The sequence below is a fragment of the Hesperophylax consimilis genome, chromosome 17, assembly GCF_061612785.1.
Source record: "Hesperophylax consimilis isolate HC1 chromosome 17, BYU_Hcon_1.0, whole genome shotgun sequence".
NCBI classification, from domain to species: Eukaryota; Metazoa; Arthropoda; class Insecta; order Trichoptera; family Limnephilidae; genus Hesperophylax; species Hesperophylax consimilis.
In genome coordinates, this window is record NC_142852.1 from 8599850 (window position 1) to 8616808 (window position 16959).

At 34.3% G+C, this 16959-nt stretch overlaps 1 long non-coding RNA gene across 1 annotated transcript; it reads left to right on the forward strand.

Moving 5' to 3' along the window:
* The first annotated feature begins 426 nt into the window (after positions 1–426).
* On the forward strand, positions 427–3658 carry LOC149415910 (uncharacterized). Its single transcript, XR_016303483.1, has 2 exons — positions 427–581; positions 3386–3658. It is a non-coding gene; the product is annotated as an uncharacterized LOC149415910 (long non-coding RNA).
* The last annotated feature ends 13301 nt before the right edge of the window (positions 3659–16959 follow it).

The following is a 16959-nucleotide window of genomic DNA, read 5'->3' on the forward strand; positions in this document are numbered from 1 at the left end:
TGGTTTTTATTGCACGTAGAGCGAATAAGCGAAAAAAGGAGTGTTAGGAGAATATATGATGCAAATGTGAATGGTAGCAGAAGTCGGGGACGCCCGAGGAAGACGTGGTACGATCAAGTGAATCAGATACTTGAGTCGGGCCATGTCAAGAGTCAGAATAATAGAAGAATGTGAATGAGGCAAGAAGTGTGTGCCAAGACCGAGTTGTTTGGCGTTCCGTCCTCTCTGCCTACCCCTGCGGGGAAACGGCGAAATAATTATTTATTTAGTTAGTTAAATTTGATGAAATAAAAAGCAAATGAAAAAATTACTTAAATCCGATATGGAACTTGCAATCGGACGACCAAAGGTCACACGAAATAAATTGTTTTTACTTTGGTCAAAAACTTTTTGCGTGTTGTAGATTCGATCGGTCTATTAGATTGACATCTTGACAGCTGGTAATTTGCTGTTAAGTATAAAAGCAGGACCAACTTCGCATCAACGAACAATCTACATAGATCAGTTAAACCAATCAATTGTTCACAATGCAGTTCCGTTTTCTGTTCTTCGTTTGCCTCCTGCTGCTGGCCACATCTTTGGTAAGATATCGAATATTTATAAGAATTTTTCTTTCATTGTTTGACGCCTTATATGAGGTTGCTTAGACAATAATAAAATAGATTGTATTTAATTTAAATAATCAAGGCATTGGTACATTGTATCATCAAACTGATAACCAATATACTGTTTCATGGTAACCAATACACTGTAGTTGTTTGGCTTAAATTGTAAACAATATAATGTAAAATTGTGTGACTTACTAATAAAAGTATTTTAAACCCTGCACAACTGATAACCAACCCTTAACGTAAAATAAACAGTTTTTTTTCAGCTGCACATTTGTAAGGGGTAAAAATATAAACACTATCCAAGTACACTAATACAAGTTTGCTAAAACGTTTTGAGTGATTCCAAGTCAGAATGTGCCATATTTTTAGAATCTAATAATGTAGGATAGACAGCGAAATCTAGGTGGATTCATTGGGTTTTGACCGCAGTAATCAGTTTCAAATATATATTTTAATAATTTTTTTTTGAAATTACGGAACAAATGAGTCAATTTAGTGAATGCCGCATTTAATCCTTCAACTAAACATGCATTACCAATGTTAAGTTATGATTTTAAATATATTGAATATAATGTGAAGGGAAATTTACTTTTTTGTTTATACCTTTTTATACTATTCTTCCAGTAAAATCATTTGCTTGTGGATAAAAGAGGAGCGTACATTTGTATAGTGTAAATATGTTTTCATTTTCATATTTCGAGGAATGGTATTAATTAAATAATATGATAAACATATATACAATTGCTCGAGTGGATTAATGAATAGATGTAATTTTGAATGAACGTTTTAATTTCTTCATAGAAAATCTTTTCTTTGCTCAAAATTATAAAAATTTTAACTACTAATTGTATTCCTTTTTTAATTACAATTCTCAAAAATGATTATTTAAGCTCAAACTTTATGCAGGGTTTTTGAATAAGAGGTGTTATTTTGATATTCAATCGTAAAAGATCAATGGTTTCGTTGCTTGTGTGGCACGTAGCGCCGTCTTGTTGAAAGCAAACGTTGTCCAGATCAATACCATCCAATTCCGGCCATCATCTCTCGATAGCGCAATCCATTCACCGTAACTGTTGCTCCAGCCTCATTTTCGAAAAAGTAAGGTCCGATGACTCCGCCGGACCATAAACCGCACCAAACAGTCACACTTTAAAGATAAAGAGGCTTTTCAACAATAACTCTTGGGTTTTCCGAGCCCCAGATGCGACGATTTTGCTTGTTGACGAAGCCACCGAGGTGGAAATGGGCCTCATCACTCAAGATGATTTGCATTTGATTCACTCAAGTGAATTTTAATAATTTCAATGCGTTGTTGAAGCGTGTATCGTTCCATTTTTATTTATGGCGTAGTTTCTACTTGTCAAAAAATGACAGCTTCAAAAGTAAGATCTATCGAAATAGCGGGCTATTCAAAATAACACCTCTTATTGGAAAACCCTGTATAACATAATATGATGTTAAAAAATAGGTGAATGTGATATTAAGATATGAACAAGATAAGTTATGATGCTGGAAAGAGATAAATGCAATAAATATAATTAAATACTCAAAAATGAGATCAAAACGGAGCAACTAATATTTAATTTCAAATTTTATATTGCATTGAGATAAATCTATCTATTGCTGCAAGTAAACACACAATGAAAATATAACTAAAAATGTTGTTACAAGTAAGGAATATTAGTATGAATCGAATATATGTTTATGTTCATATGGTAATTTTTTATTTATTTTTCGTTTGATTTGACTTCTTTCCCAAGGACTGGAGAGAACTTTTAAAATGTCTTCTTTGATATTTGCAAAATTACTTTATGGGGTTATTTTATTTAAAGACACTGAATAAATACCGTTTCAAAGCCTCATTAGTAAAAATATATTAAACTGTCTGCGAAGGATCTGGCAACTTTGTATTTTGGCTGAGTGACACACGAGGTTCACGTCTAGAAAAATTTAGGTTATTTCTGACATTTTATTTTTTATTCGACTGTTTACCCCGTTTTTTAACAATAATTTCGTGTAAATGTTATTTTTGATAACACAAATGCCTTATTGTTAAATATACGTTTATGATTCGCTAACAATAAATCCAAAATGATTATTTGTTAAAATGTGATTATTAGTTTTTCTCTGGAAAATTACTACAATATTATTTTCATAGTTTGTTTGAATGTTTAAACATTATATTATACATGTACGTTTATAGGAGTTTAAAAGTGAGATGACCGTTTTATGTAGATTCTCTAAATAAAAGCAACATGTTTTAAAAATTACGTATTCTCCACAATTTTTCAACGTTTGGAGTAAACATATGTGTTTTTTTTCAACTTTTGTTGTAAATGAAAATAATCCAATTTATTATTTATTGAAGTATGTATATTAAATTTAAAAGATAATTTTATCTAGTTTCTAAATGGTATTTGTTTTTACGATATCTCCAAAAAGAAGAAATATATAGCACATTTTATGTACATACCTTGGAAATACACTGAAATTCTATGAGAAACTTCAAGTTTACACAAATAATAAACCACCCTCTTCCGCTATATAAGCAATGTGTTTTTTATGGCTGTTAAAGTTTATTCATTAGGCTTTCACATACACGGTTGTTAGTCAATTTTGTAATTTTACACCACCTTTATTAGTAAGGTCGAATATGTATTAGAGGGTACTTTAGTTGAAAAGTTGTGTAATTCATCTAAAACAAGACAAGGCTTGGTGCTATTTTTTTATAAAGTTTTGGTTTTGAAGCTATAATTTTTTTTCTATTTTTACAGATGGTTTCAGCCGGTAAAAAGCACGGTGGCAAAAGTTACAAGAAATGCAAGGGATGCTGTGGCAAGAGATACGGTAGCAAGGGTTACCGGGGATCCGGTAGCAAGGAGTACCGGCGATACGGTAGCAAGGGGTACCGGGGATACGGTAGCAAGGAGTATCGGGGATACGGTAGCAAGGAGTATCGGGGATACGGTAGCGGTGATCACAGCGGAAACAAGTCATGCTAATAAAAAATCTCATTTTTGATGAATAAAGGTTTTTTTAATGATCTACTTATTGTCTAAATTTTTCCTTCTTAAGTTCCTAATTACCCAGGATTGTGACTCCCACTCCTACTTCCCTGGTGGACATGGTTCCTCCACTTCTCGCGATTCTGCACTACGTGGAGAGCAAAGGATGCCAACTCACCGGTCGCCAGTCATGCTTGGTCATTCCAGCTCTTTACTGACCATCTTCTTCTTCACCTGTCAAACACTTCGCCAGTGACAGTGAGTTTCTCCAAGTGATGGTGGAAGTTTCAAATCTCCTCCTTGAAGGATGCCGTTGTTTATAATTATAGGATAAGAGTTATTTGAACTCGGAGAATCTACAAGGTCACTGGTGAAATGGTGGAAATTAATTATTATTCGGGATCTCAATACATCATCTTTTTTGTATTCTGCCCAACAATCCCATCTTTTTTCGGTTTTGAAAAAAACAAACATATCCCTTTTGACCACGTGTTTCAGACGTAATTTGACTGAAAACAATTTGCAATAAAATAATATTCTAAGAAAAGTTACGAAAGTTTTCCGCCATGGGGTGCAGCCTACACATGGACCTAAAAAGCACTAGACAATGAAGCCAAATCTAGGGTCAGGGAAAAATGCCTGGTAGCCATCTTCTATGACTTTGGAACCATTATTATTTTATTTTTATGTTGTTAATGCAGTTATAACGGCATATGATTTCTTTTGGGGTATTTAATGAGACAAGGAATGGGATAAGTCGTTTAAATATTTTAGTACGTTTTAGCAATTTCCACACATCTTTTGCACCCCCCACGAGAGCGCCCCTGACTAATGGAAAAGTAGGAGAGCTTTAGGGAGGCCCGGATTGTATGAAAGAGGACAAACAGATGCCGGTAACTCGTTCCACATACGAGCTGTGCTACACAAAACGAGTCGAAGAAGCGGCCCGTTCTCGTGAAGCCAACATCAACTTTACACTTGTGTTCAGCTCGTGTACGTCGAGTTTCACGCACGTGCGCACTGGAAATCAATGCTGCTAGCTCCTTAGAACAGGCTCCATTAAAATATCTATAGAACAGTGTGCGCATTGGAGATGGCAATCGGATTGTTAAAAATGAACTGTAAATCAGATGGACTGCCCTCCGTTGCACGGAAAAAGTAGGTTTATCAAGTAAAGTGGGGTTCCAGCTCAAAGGTGGCTCCCAAAATTTAATTGTTGGATGTATTTGAGATTTATATAGGGCTGGCAGCTGGTTAATATTGAAGAAGTTGCTAGCTCTATACAAGACGCCCAGTTTCTTGGAAGCAATATTTACTCGGGCTCCTATAGAGCCCTGATACTTAAGCCGGTCTGATATAGTAACTCCAAGCATTTCAATAGATTATTCATTGGGGAGGGTGCTTCCATCAAATTGCACCAGACAGTCATTGATCTCCCTCTTTGCCGAAATCAGACTGAACAAATCGGCTTTACCCCAGGCACGAACCTTCTTGCGGTGGTGTTCAACTTCATCACACAACGTTCAACTTCAGGACATCACGAGTGAAAAAGGGTTGGCAAAAAGCTAACCCTGCTGAACGGTGAATTCCACGAGAACGATTATGTGCAGCAAAAACAGAGTCGGCGCCAGCACAGATCCTTGTGACACCCCCGCATTGATTTGAAAACAGCCCTTAACTACGGTTTGTATTGTTCTTAATTTGAAAAAGTCCACAATACAACTATGCAGGGTTGAATGGATACCATATGATGGTAACTTTCCGATAAGCGCCCGGTGCCAGACTTTATCAAAGGCATTGAAGATATTCAACCCGAAGGTTTGAGTTTTTCCAAAACGTTCCAAATACCGCCCCCAAATATGCGTTACATACCCGAGCAGATCGCCATACATATTGAGATTCATATTGCTGATCGCTTAGGATGTTGTTATTCTCGAAGTATTTGAGCAAGTTGATGTTAACCACCCATTCCAATACTTTTTAGAGTATGGAAGTGATTGCTATGGAGCAGTAATTGAAATGATCTTAGCAGTCTCTCTTCTTAGGATTTGGGTGGACGTTCGCCCTTTTCCAAAGATCTGGCACCTTTCCACTTTTAAGTGAAAGTTTAAATAATTTTGAGAGCACCAGGGTTAATTCTGCAGAACACCTCTTAAGCACCAGGGCAGGTATTCCGTCTGTTTTATCGAATTTCAACTCGTTTAAGACCCGGAGAACTTCCTTGTTCCAGATCTTTGGTTCCTTCATTTGGAAACCGCTGTGCGGAATGGAAGAAGGAGTCTCTCCGATATCTTGAATAGTCAAGTTTTGCGCGAAAATTTTGCCTAATAATTCAGCTTTGGGCATGGTCATAGGTGGAAAAGTGGTTCTGCAGAACTTTCTCTCAATTCAAATTGTCATCAAATTGTTCTCGAATTGCTCCGTCCAGGGTTTTTCAGGTCCATTAGTCTACATAATGACTGGTGATACACATAAAAATAGAAAAAAATCTTTGATTCTTTGTTTCTGTAATTTTCCTGCCGCGAGGTGCACTTCCAAAATGCATTATGCACATTAGCCACTACCTACCAGTCGAATAATTTAAAACCACAGGAAGCATTATCACTCATAAAACGCCATATTTTTTCTTTTTTAAAAAACCCATACATATATTTATGGTTCCTCGGTTGTGTCTCTGAGTGCAGCTCTCAAATCGCTTCCTTGAGGGACGCTATGGTATATCGGAAGATATTTTTTAGTCAAACGAAAACAAATCTAATAGTGATTTAATCAAATGAAAGCAGGCGAATTGTTTGAAGAACACCAATGTATGGGACTATAAATGTTTGCCCATTCGAGACATAAATTTCTAATATAAAACTGTGTTTGCGATACTCAAAAGGAAGGTGATCTATGATGTCTCAAGCATTTAATGTAAATAAGACTGAGCGCTGGGATAATGTGCTAAATGGAACAATAGTTTCCATTTAAATTTGTATGGAAGGTACTTGTAGTTTTCTGCTTTATTGTATGGCCTACCTCGATCGACCAAAAAAGTCTAAAATGCCACAGAAATCAAAATTATTGCCTGAAAAAGTTGGATTACGAAAACATTTATCAAAAATAATCTCGCAGAAAAAAAAATACGCTCGGCGCCTTTGTCATCTTTGGGGACGCTGAGTGTAGGGAATTTTTAAGGAAAGGAAGGAGAGAAAGTTCTGGGAAGGAAAAACGTATGAGGGGAGGGTAGGAATCTAGGGATCAGTGTGTACACTAACACTACAACCTAACCCAACACTCATACCCTTTTCCTTCCCAGAATTTACTCTTCTTCAAAAGACACTCCACACAGACACAGCATCACCAAAGATGACACAGGCTTTAGACGAAAGTATTTTCTTAAAGGAGCTAATGTTAAAAATATAAATATAAATGGTTACATGGGTACGTACTTAATCGCACCTCTGAATTCTCAAAGACAATAGTGCCAATTTCAAAAATGAAAATTTAATTTCAATTAAAAAAAAAAATGAATGCTGTCAGACTGTCAATAATCAAAAAGTATTCATTTTTTGAAAACCTAAGCCAATATGAAGATTTTTATGGAAAATATTTGCACAATATCAAAATTAATCCAAAAGAAGATATGATTTGAGATTTTCACGGCTGAAATCATTAAACTGATTTATTTTTAGGGTATTATGCCGTGTTGCGCTAGCTCCTTATTTGGCCAACGTTTCGGACAGCATTACAGTGTCAGGACAGCAGGACAGATGAAACATTGGCTAAAGAAGGAGATATCGCAGCACGGCATAACATCCTAAAAATAAATCACAAATAAAAGAACTCCATAAATCTGAAACTGACATTCGTAACAGCATAATATTTATTATTTATTGATAAAGACGAAAATACATAGTTTAAATATTATTATAAATGCTATTATTTTTTTGTTCAAACTAGTACAGCTGTAATTTGATTGCACACAATGTATTGTGTTATTCTTTATTTGTATAAGCTCGGAAAAAAATATTAACCCCTGGAGAATTTTTGTGTACTTTGTGGCACAAATTGGTACGGACTCATCACATTCGCTATATCTCCTTTTGAATTACTGTGAGCAGTTTTAGAAAGAAGCAACACCACGCTTTGTATGTGTAACTAAAAGTTTACCATTCGCTTCAAAATAATTATTTTACTAAACTGTTATATTTTGTCTTTGTTAGAAGTCAACTTTAGTACAATTCTGGAACCCACATTACAATATTTTAGTACAATCTATTGAAATAATACCAAATAAATTCTATTTTTATATAATTCTGAATAATGCATTTTTGATAGTGCAATTGTTTGCATTGATAAGCTCTCAGATTCCACTACGTAAAAGTCAGGATTTATTTAATTGCAGAAATTATGGGATTAACTACCAGATGTATTCATCATTGCCCAGATGATTATAAAATGATTTTTTCTTTGTATGTCCCGTACGCGTTCTTATATCATTGATCCGATTTGGGTGAAAATTTCAAAGTTTGTTCTGATTAGTGCCCGCAGTGCTTCGAGAATGGTTTGAATGGTATAACAAGTCGGGGGCGCTCGAGCAAGACTTAACGCAAATTAATTGTCAATATAACGTAGTTTTTCAACATTAACAATGTGGATTTCATGGTACTACATGAATTAAATCGTAGAAAAAGTCATGATGGCCCAAGGAAGACATGAATAAAATCTTCATTTGTAGTAAAATGAGGCGTACGAACAAAGAATGCGGTGTAGGAGAAGTGAATGATTGAAGAGTTCGAGAACGTCCGAGGATCATTGCAAGATCAATTGAAATACAGTGGTACCTCGACATACGAGTGTTCCAACATACGATTTTTTCGAGATACGAGCCGGCGAGCGAGTGATTTTTTGCTTTGAGTTACGAGCGAAATTCGAGATACGAGTTCAGTTTAGCCTAACTCATTTCCGGAACATTCTGAGAGGGAGGAAGAAACAAACCTCCTTGGACATGTTTTTTTCTAAACGGCCTACAGGTGAAAGCGAGAAAAATGTAGCGAAAAAAGGCAAAGACCAGTAAAGATATCTAATTTATTTATATTTTTATTTATATTATGACAATAAATATTTGTCATTTATAAATACGTTTTTATTATTCAAAACCACGTAACAAAAATAACTGGGGTGACATTTTGGGGGTTGGAACGGATTAATAGTAGTCTAATTGTTTTGTATGGGGAAATTCGCATCGATATACGAGTAATTCAAGATACGAGCAAGGTTGCGGAACGAATTAAACTCGTATGTCGAGGTACCACTGTAATATTATATGCGGTGACAGCGGGGGTGCCCGGGTCCGTGGGGTGAGGTTTGTCTCGGTTTGCTCACTTGCTGCGGCGTGGGCCGGATTGGGAGGGACTGGTTGAAGGAGACCATTTGACCTCTCCAGCCAGACTCTCTCGACCCATCGCTTTGCACGGCAGTGGATTAATTCACTCCTGGACACACTGACCCCCAGATTTCTTTCCTATTTCCTCTCCCTCCTAACACAAAAAGACTATCATCCAAAGCATCCAAAAAGAGGACATTTGCCTTGAGTATTTTTTTACTCAGTGCCTCCATTGAGGAGCTAATGTAAAAAGTATTAAATTATGAAAATAATATTATTTTCACTTTAAAAACTAACCCAGTTCAGGTACCTACTCTAGAATTAATAACATCAAAATTTTACCCTAAACCATTGTAAAAAGTCATCGACAGTAACATTTTGATGCCACAAAAACATTTGTAACAAATTTATGTAGGTACCTAATTAAATATGTTTTTTTTAGTTTAGTATAAAGTGGTATTTCTATAATAATTTACAAGAAAAAATAATCGGTAAGCAAAAAAAAATTCCTATTATTTTGAAATCAGAATCTAAGGCCCAGTTGTTTCACAGAAATTCAAAAGTAACATCATCATCAAATAGCCATTCAGTGCCATTTTTTTATATATTCAATAATATTGTTATTGGGTTTATAAAAACAGTTTATTTTTAAACAAGTTCTGCTGTGTAATTATTATTACGCGTGACAGCTGTTTCGCCCTCTGAAGGCATTATCAAACTGTGGGTAGCCCACTTACAGACGATACATTTATATTATTTGTAGATAGGTATTTTAATTTCAATTACTGATTTCTGAGTAAAATGTTAGAAATTATTAATGGTTATTACCACAGTAAAGTTTCCCCAATTAGTGTAATGTTAAATTTGACTGGATGTCTTTATGTTAGTTATTCCCAAACGATGACTCATAGGGTTATTTTAATAGCATAATCAAGTACTTTATAACGCACTCATATTTGCACTAGGTTTGAAGATATCTAGTAGGGGTGAACGAATTATATTTGTTTGTTCATTAATTAGAATTGCTTTCGGATTATTAGAGTTTTTGTTAATTTCTAACTGCTCTAAAAGATTCAGTTTACGGCCTTTATTTTGTACGTGTACAGCGTTGCATTCCTCACTCTGGAGTTTATAAATGCCGCTATTTTGTAATTTGAGTACTTTACTTTTTGAGTTTTTAAGAGATGATCCTAAGTTGTTATTTGTGCGGAAGGCAATATCTAAGCCACACTTTTTGAGGACTTTGGCAACTTTATTAGATGTGTAAAATGGAGTTCTACAAATTAAACTTAATAACAATAAATAACTATCATGTTGTAAACCTAATCAGCTTTTTACTATTTTATAGAAAGCTGAAAAGCACCTGCAATCGGCGTTTAACTGGGACCTTACAAGTGTAAAAAAATAATCAAAATTTCGCTGATATATAGGTTTGCATGAAAAAATAGCGGATCTGTTTGAAAATTAATGTAATACGGATTTTTTTTAATTAATCCAAAATATCAAAATACTCTTGGGGTTAAGTGCTTTGTTTGCAAAAACTGTACAATGCCAGATGTTTTTAAAAACACGTAATATCTGGCTGCATAATGTCACCGCAGTTATCCAATACACAATAATAGACGTGGGGTTAGGCACGTAATTCAGTCATCTGAATATATAATGCCTGCTATACATTTATATACTTGTATACCAACCCCTAATAAAATTATTTTTTGTCTTGTTTTCTATCATGTGGAAATACATAATTTTTTGATGTTAAAAAGAGAAATCATAATTCATTCCAGTTTGCCTCAAATATTTGTACTGGAATCCATTAATAAAATCCTAAAAATTGACGAAATGAATTATTCATATTTTACGCCACTATCGTAATAATCGGTTTAACTTTAAAAATTATTTTTTACTATACGAACGAGATAAAAATGAAGGTACAGTTTTCATAAAAAAATCTTTGGATCTTACTAAAATCTAAAATGTTTTTGGAGGGATCCCTACAGATTTAATTATTCATATTTAAGATATACATACTCAAATCATTTAAATGGAGTCTTTATTGGAAAGGGTGCTTCCATCAAATAACACCAGGCAGTCATTGATCAAATTCAAAAAAATATTTATTGCACAAAAATACAGAGTACAAAGGGTATAGCTTATAGGTTAAATCCTGTTTCTTCCAGCTAACCCAACAAATACAAATTATATTACATAACCCAACAATTACATGTCAACAAATATATGTAAATAAAAAAATAAAAAAAAACAGAGGTATCTAATTTATGTGTAGTTTGTTTAAAAGAAATGTTTTTAGTGATGATTTAAATTTAAGTATGTCGGTTATTGGTTTGATGCCGTAGCATCAAACCAATAACCCACGTATGGAAGGTTGTTATATACTTTAATGGCCATGTAGTGTGTTCCTTTTTGAGATATAGTTTTGTTTGATTTTGGGATTAAAAAGTTTTCTGTGAACCTTGTATAGTGTTTATGTGTTGAGTTTTTTTGTGGGAACTTTTCTGGAGATGATCGTACTAACGGGCATAACTTCATTATATATAATATATGTCCGTCACTGTCAGAAGTTTGAGATTTAAAAAAATTGGTCTACATGAATCCCGGCAGTTTGTAATTTTTCGTAGGCACCTCTTTTGGATAATAAAAACATCTTTGGCGTTTGCTGAGTTTACCCAAAAAACTATTGTGTTAAACCGTTAGTTATTAGAATCTTGTGTCGCCTAAACTGGTATAAATATTTTCGACTACGTTAGTATACATGGGTCTTATTGGACCCGAATTAAATTATGTATTAGTGTAATCTTTGCTTTGCGTAATTTTTCAATTTTTTTTATTAGCATTAATTTATATTGTAATATTATATTTTACACCAAGTGATAAAATTACACTGGTTAACACATTTTTTGTCCCTTTAACGAAAGTAGCCAAATCTGGCAGGAAATTTTACGCTGATTTCAGATATGTGATTAGTTTTTTTCTATCACGTCAGGTTTTTATGGGTTTCAAGTTTTACTAAAATGTGTATTAATTATACATATTTATTCGTGAGTTACCATTGATTTTTTTATTTTTTGACCATCCATTCCACTTGGTCATGCTGAAAACATGAAATAGAACTATGACAACATGAAGCTGTTGTTAACAAAAAATAAATATGTAAAATACGAATGGAAAATATGTGGTTATCTAAAAATAATAGGGTTCCTACTAGGACTGCAAGCGGGATACACAAAGTATTGTTGTTTTCTGTGCGAGTGGGACAACAGAGACAGGAAAAACCATTATGCCAAGAAGGACTGGCCTACTAGAAAGCACCTTAAACCTGGCACGAAGAATGTTGAACATGCTCCCTTAGTAAAATCTAAAGATATCTTACTTACACCCTTACACGTTAAATTGGGTTTGATGAAAAATTATGTAAAAGGCTTGTCTAAGGATGGAAATGGCACGATTTATTTAAAGCAAAAGTTTCCTAAGATCAGCGACGCAAAAATTAAAGAAGGAATATTCATGGGACCACAAATAAGGGAGATCTTGACTGATCCGATTTTATAACAGTGTTATCACCGGAGTATCTAAATACTCCCACATTTCATAGCATCTCAAAAATCTGCACTGGCTCAAATGTCCTGAAAGAATCCAGTTCAAGGTATGCTGGATGGTATTTAAGTCACTTAACGGAATGGCTCCGGCTTACTTATCGGAATTGTGTATTCCAGAAGATTCCAATTCCCGACAGTCAACCCTTAGATCAGCAACGTCATCAGCTATCGGAAGGTTGAGGGAACCAAAGCGCACACCAGATACTAAGTTCGGTGAGCGTGCTTTCGCCGAGTCAGGACCTAAAGCCTGGAATGGACTGCCACATGATTTGAGAATGATCACAGACTCGACAGAATTTAGGTCTAAACTTAAAACGCACCTTTTCAGACAGTCGTATCCATAATTTCAGAAACCTCCACTTTCACAGTCGACGGCAATTTAAATTAACAAAATGTAAAAATACTAAAAATAAAAATGAATAAAACTAATAATTAAAAATAAATAAATAGAAATGATAACAACTAACAATTTGTAGGCTTTTTAAGACAGTTAAATTAAAATAAAAAACTATAGCAGACTTAAGATCATGCGATGACCAGTGTTTTTTGATGTAGTGTCCTCTGCGTGCAGTTTTATCTTTTATAAGCATAAAACTTTTCAATATAAGTGTGTTTGTCGGAAGTGACTTGCCAGGTAAGTATGTTTTGGTATCTTTTCTAAATAACAAATGTAGATCATAGGAAATAAATTGTACAGCGCCCTTGGGGTGATTTTTCACAAAAACGGCGCTCTACAAATCATCCAATTATTATTATTATTATTATTATTTGAGACCAGTCGAGCTAGCCGCTTGGTCAGCCTTCAAGAATTTTGTCGAGAACTTTCTTGGAAGTCATAAAAGTGAAGACCATATCAGCATTGTGTCTGAAATGCTCATGGCCTGTAAAAATATGGGATGTAACATGTCACTTGTCTGTAACATACACTTCCTTCACTCTCATTTAAATTTGTTGGAGATGTCAGTGACGAGCACGGCGAAAGATTTCACCAGGACATTGCGGCTATGGAAAAGTGATACCAAGGAAAGTGGAGTCCATCTATGCTAGCAGACTATTGCTGGACCCTGCAGAGAGACTCTCAAGATACTCACAAGCCTTTACTATACCATTTAAACTGTCGTTTTAGCGAAAAAACGGAGGAATTTCCCTCATCACGTGAAGAATGCGTGTTTTACGTAAATCGGTGAAAAATCCAATAAACGCGTATTGCATTTTTTCTGACCTCTAAATACGAACATTAAAATTGACACCAAGACCAATAAATTAATAAGATCTGGGGGCTCGACAAAACAACTGTTTACATTCTCAAATAAGAATATTGATAAATAAAAAAATAAAGTGTGTAACTAGATCAATATGCACATCGTTTTATAAAACAGTTGTATTTACTTTAATAAAACATTTATTGCTACACGAGTCTTCGAAATTTGCTTATTCTATCATATTGATGTAAGGTATTTATATTTAAAATTAATAAAAACAGGACCTTTTTGTATTTTTTTTTACTAGATTTTATTTTTCTAGACGATGAATTAGTATCTTCCCGAGGGATTCCTCTAGAAATATTTGAGATTTTAGTAATACGTTCATCAGAAATAATTAAATTAATACCATGGAAAAATCAAATTTCTAGGCCTGCTAAGGCAAAATTGACTGTAGGTCCAATGCGCCGGGCCACGCGCCGAATAATGTTTTTACACGACTTCATCACATATGTCGTTATGATTCTCAATTTATTTCACAGATTTGTAAGGGCAAATTCAACTGAAGTTCTGTCAATAAACCAGGGCCGCACGTCGTATATTTATGTGCATGGCTACTTCACTTATGTCTTTAAGATTTTGGCTTTATTTTAGGGTATTGCCTCGTCTTAAAACATTCTTTGCGGGAAACGAGAAAACTCGTCATACGCCTTTTTACAGTAAGACGCGGGAGACGAGTTTACTCGTTTTGTTGCGCAAAGCGGTAAGGAGCGGGAAACTTGTAAACAAGGGGTTCTAAATGGGTGCGGGGTCATGTGTTTTCTATTGTCGGCGGTACCCGATCTATCTACCTGTCAATACAATGAGTTTGAAACACAACAAAAAAATGAAAAAAATAAAATCGCTGTCGCGTATGTTCCGCTCACAAACTACGCAGTGAAACGCGTAACATGTGCAAGTTTTGCAATGTGCCCCTGCATAAAGGAAAGTGTTTCGAACGCTATCACACATTGAAGCACTATTAGGTTATAGTTTTATTTATATTTATTGAAAATTTCTAAATAATCTTGTAATTTTGTATGAATAAATTTCGATATGTTATTTAGATTGTGAAATACTGTTTTTTCTATGATTCCCAAGAAATTAGAAAGTTTTTGTTCATAAAAAAAGGGATTACACATACATTGCTCAGTAAATAAATAGAGACATCTTTTTAAAGTAAAACACTGGAAGTTTCATCGAAAAATATCAAATAGATCATAAGATATTAATATTTTGCGGAAAGTCTTTGGCGCTAAAATAAAAAAAAACACCCGCCCCCAATTTGGCGGTAAAATGCCCGACCATATAGTAAAACACTGGAAGTTTCATCGAAAAATATCAAATAGATCATAAGATATGAATATTTTGCGAAAAGTCTTTGGCGCTAAAATTAAAAAAAACACCCGCCCCCAATTTGGCGGTAAAATGACCATATAGTGTAGTTAATAAGTGTCTTTCAATACAGAATTGAAAAAGAAATAGCTTTGTCAATACTCCACTTAAATTATTACAACATTGATATTTTTAAGTCTACTTTGCGGGACATAAATAAAAATATATGTGTTTAACTCGACTATGTTTATCCGTGACTCTATCTAGATTATAAACCAATTCATTAAATTAGTTGCAATATGATATTTTTGATTCTGATTTTGAAATAAAAGATTGATAAATATGACTAAGTCTCAATTGTCGAGTGGTTAACACGCTATCTTGGTAAGACAAGAGATCCTGGGTTTGAAGCCTCGTTGTAACATTTATCTTTTAAATTTATTTGTCTTGTTCTGTTTCATGATTCGTTTAGATTTGTAGTTGTCTTAGTGTACAAAAATTAAAGTCTCGTTTTACTCAATTGGAGCGTTTATTTAAGAATGAACAATCGCAATCTCAATAATAACGCGTTTACTCTACGGGGTACATACGTGTAGCTCTATATATTATATATATAGCTGGAACTAGATCCTTCTAGAAGTTTCCGCAGCGTTGAATTATGCCTAGACCCTTTGTCTAGACCCTTCTGGCGAGTGCGCGTAATGCACTTCGCCAAACCAGCAATATTATTGTTGTCGGTAGTTTGCTTCGGACGTCGCAAGTAGGTACTCGTACACGGCGGCGGTCAGTAGTTAATGTGTGATTGATTGCTGCGTACTTCGTCACTTCAGTTGGATATGGTTGTAAAATTAAGCAGCCTTTAGGTGATTTCCTCACGAAAACGGCGCTATACAAATAATCCAATCACTATTATTATCTAAAAAGTCACAGTGTATCTTTAAATGCAACTAAATCCAATGGTTTTTGCTCTATTTAAACCATTCGTGTTTTATTAAATAATTATTATCGTTTTTTTTATTATAAGCGTGTTCCCTCCAACATTCGGTTCCATGAAAAATCAACACAATCACAATTTAACACACTTTTAACAAGTGATATAAAATCGTTAGAAACAAAGAATTTTTTTTTTAACCTAACCTAACCTAACCTACTTAACCCAGTTAATAAAGTTTTTGTTTCATCACTTTCCATGAATAACTTTTTAAAAATGTGATGAATTATAATTTTGATAAGTTATCCAACATTCTGTATACAGTTGAAATATTTCATATGATAACTCGTCGATTTTCGAACTTGTTCTTAAATTCAACAGCTCGTCTGTGAAATGATTTGATGCCTCTATGTTTCCTCTCTCCTGCAACATATATCTTCTCTTCAAGACTCATGTTCACTCCTACCTCTCCTCCACCCACACAGAGCATACCCAGAGACGACAAGGACACAGAATAATTTTTTTTCTCAGGGCCTTCGGTGTAGAGAATATGTTTAATCCTTACAAGACTGCTAATAATTTGTAAATATCACGAAATCGTTGGGCTTTATAATTTTAAATTTTAACAAAGTAAGTAAAAAAATACCTTATTTGTACAATGAAATCATTGATGACAATATTAGCGATTCTGAAATGGAAAATTGAAGCAGAAAAAAACTAGGTCACCTTGGTTCAATTCTTAAGTGGTAATGAATTTTTTTATGTATTTTCTATTTCAAATTTATGTTTGAAAGGCACTAATAGTGTTTTTAAAGATTAAAGAAGAAGCAACAAAAATAAAACAATCGTAA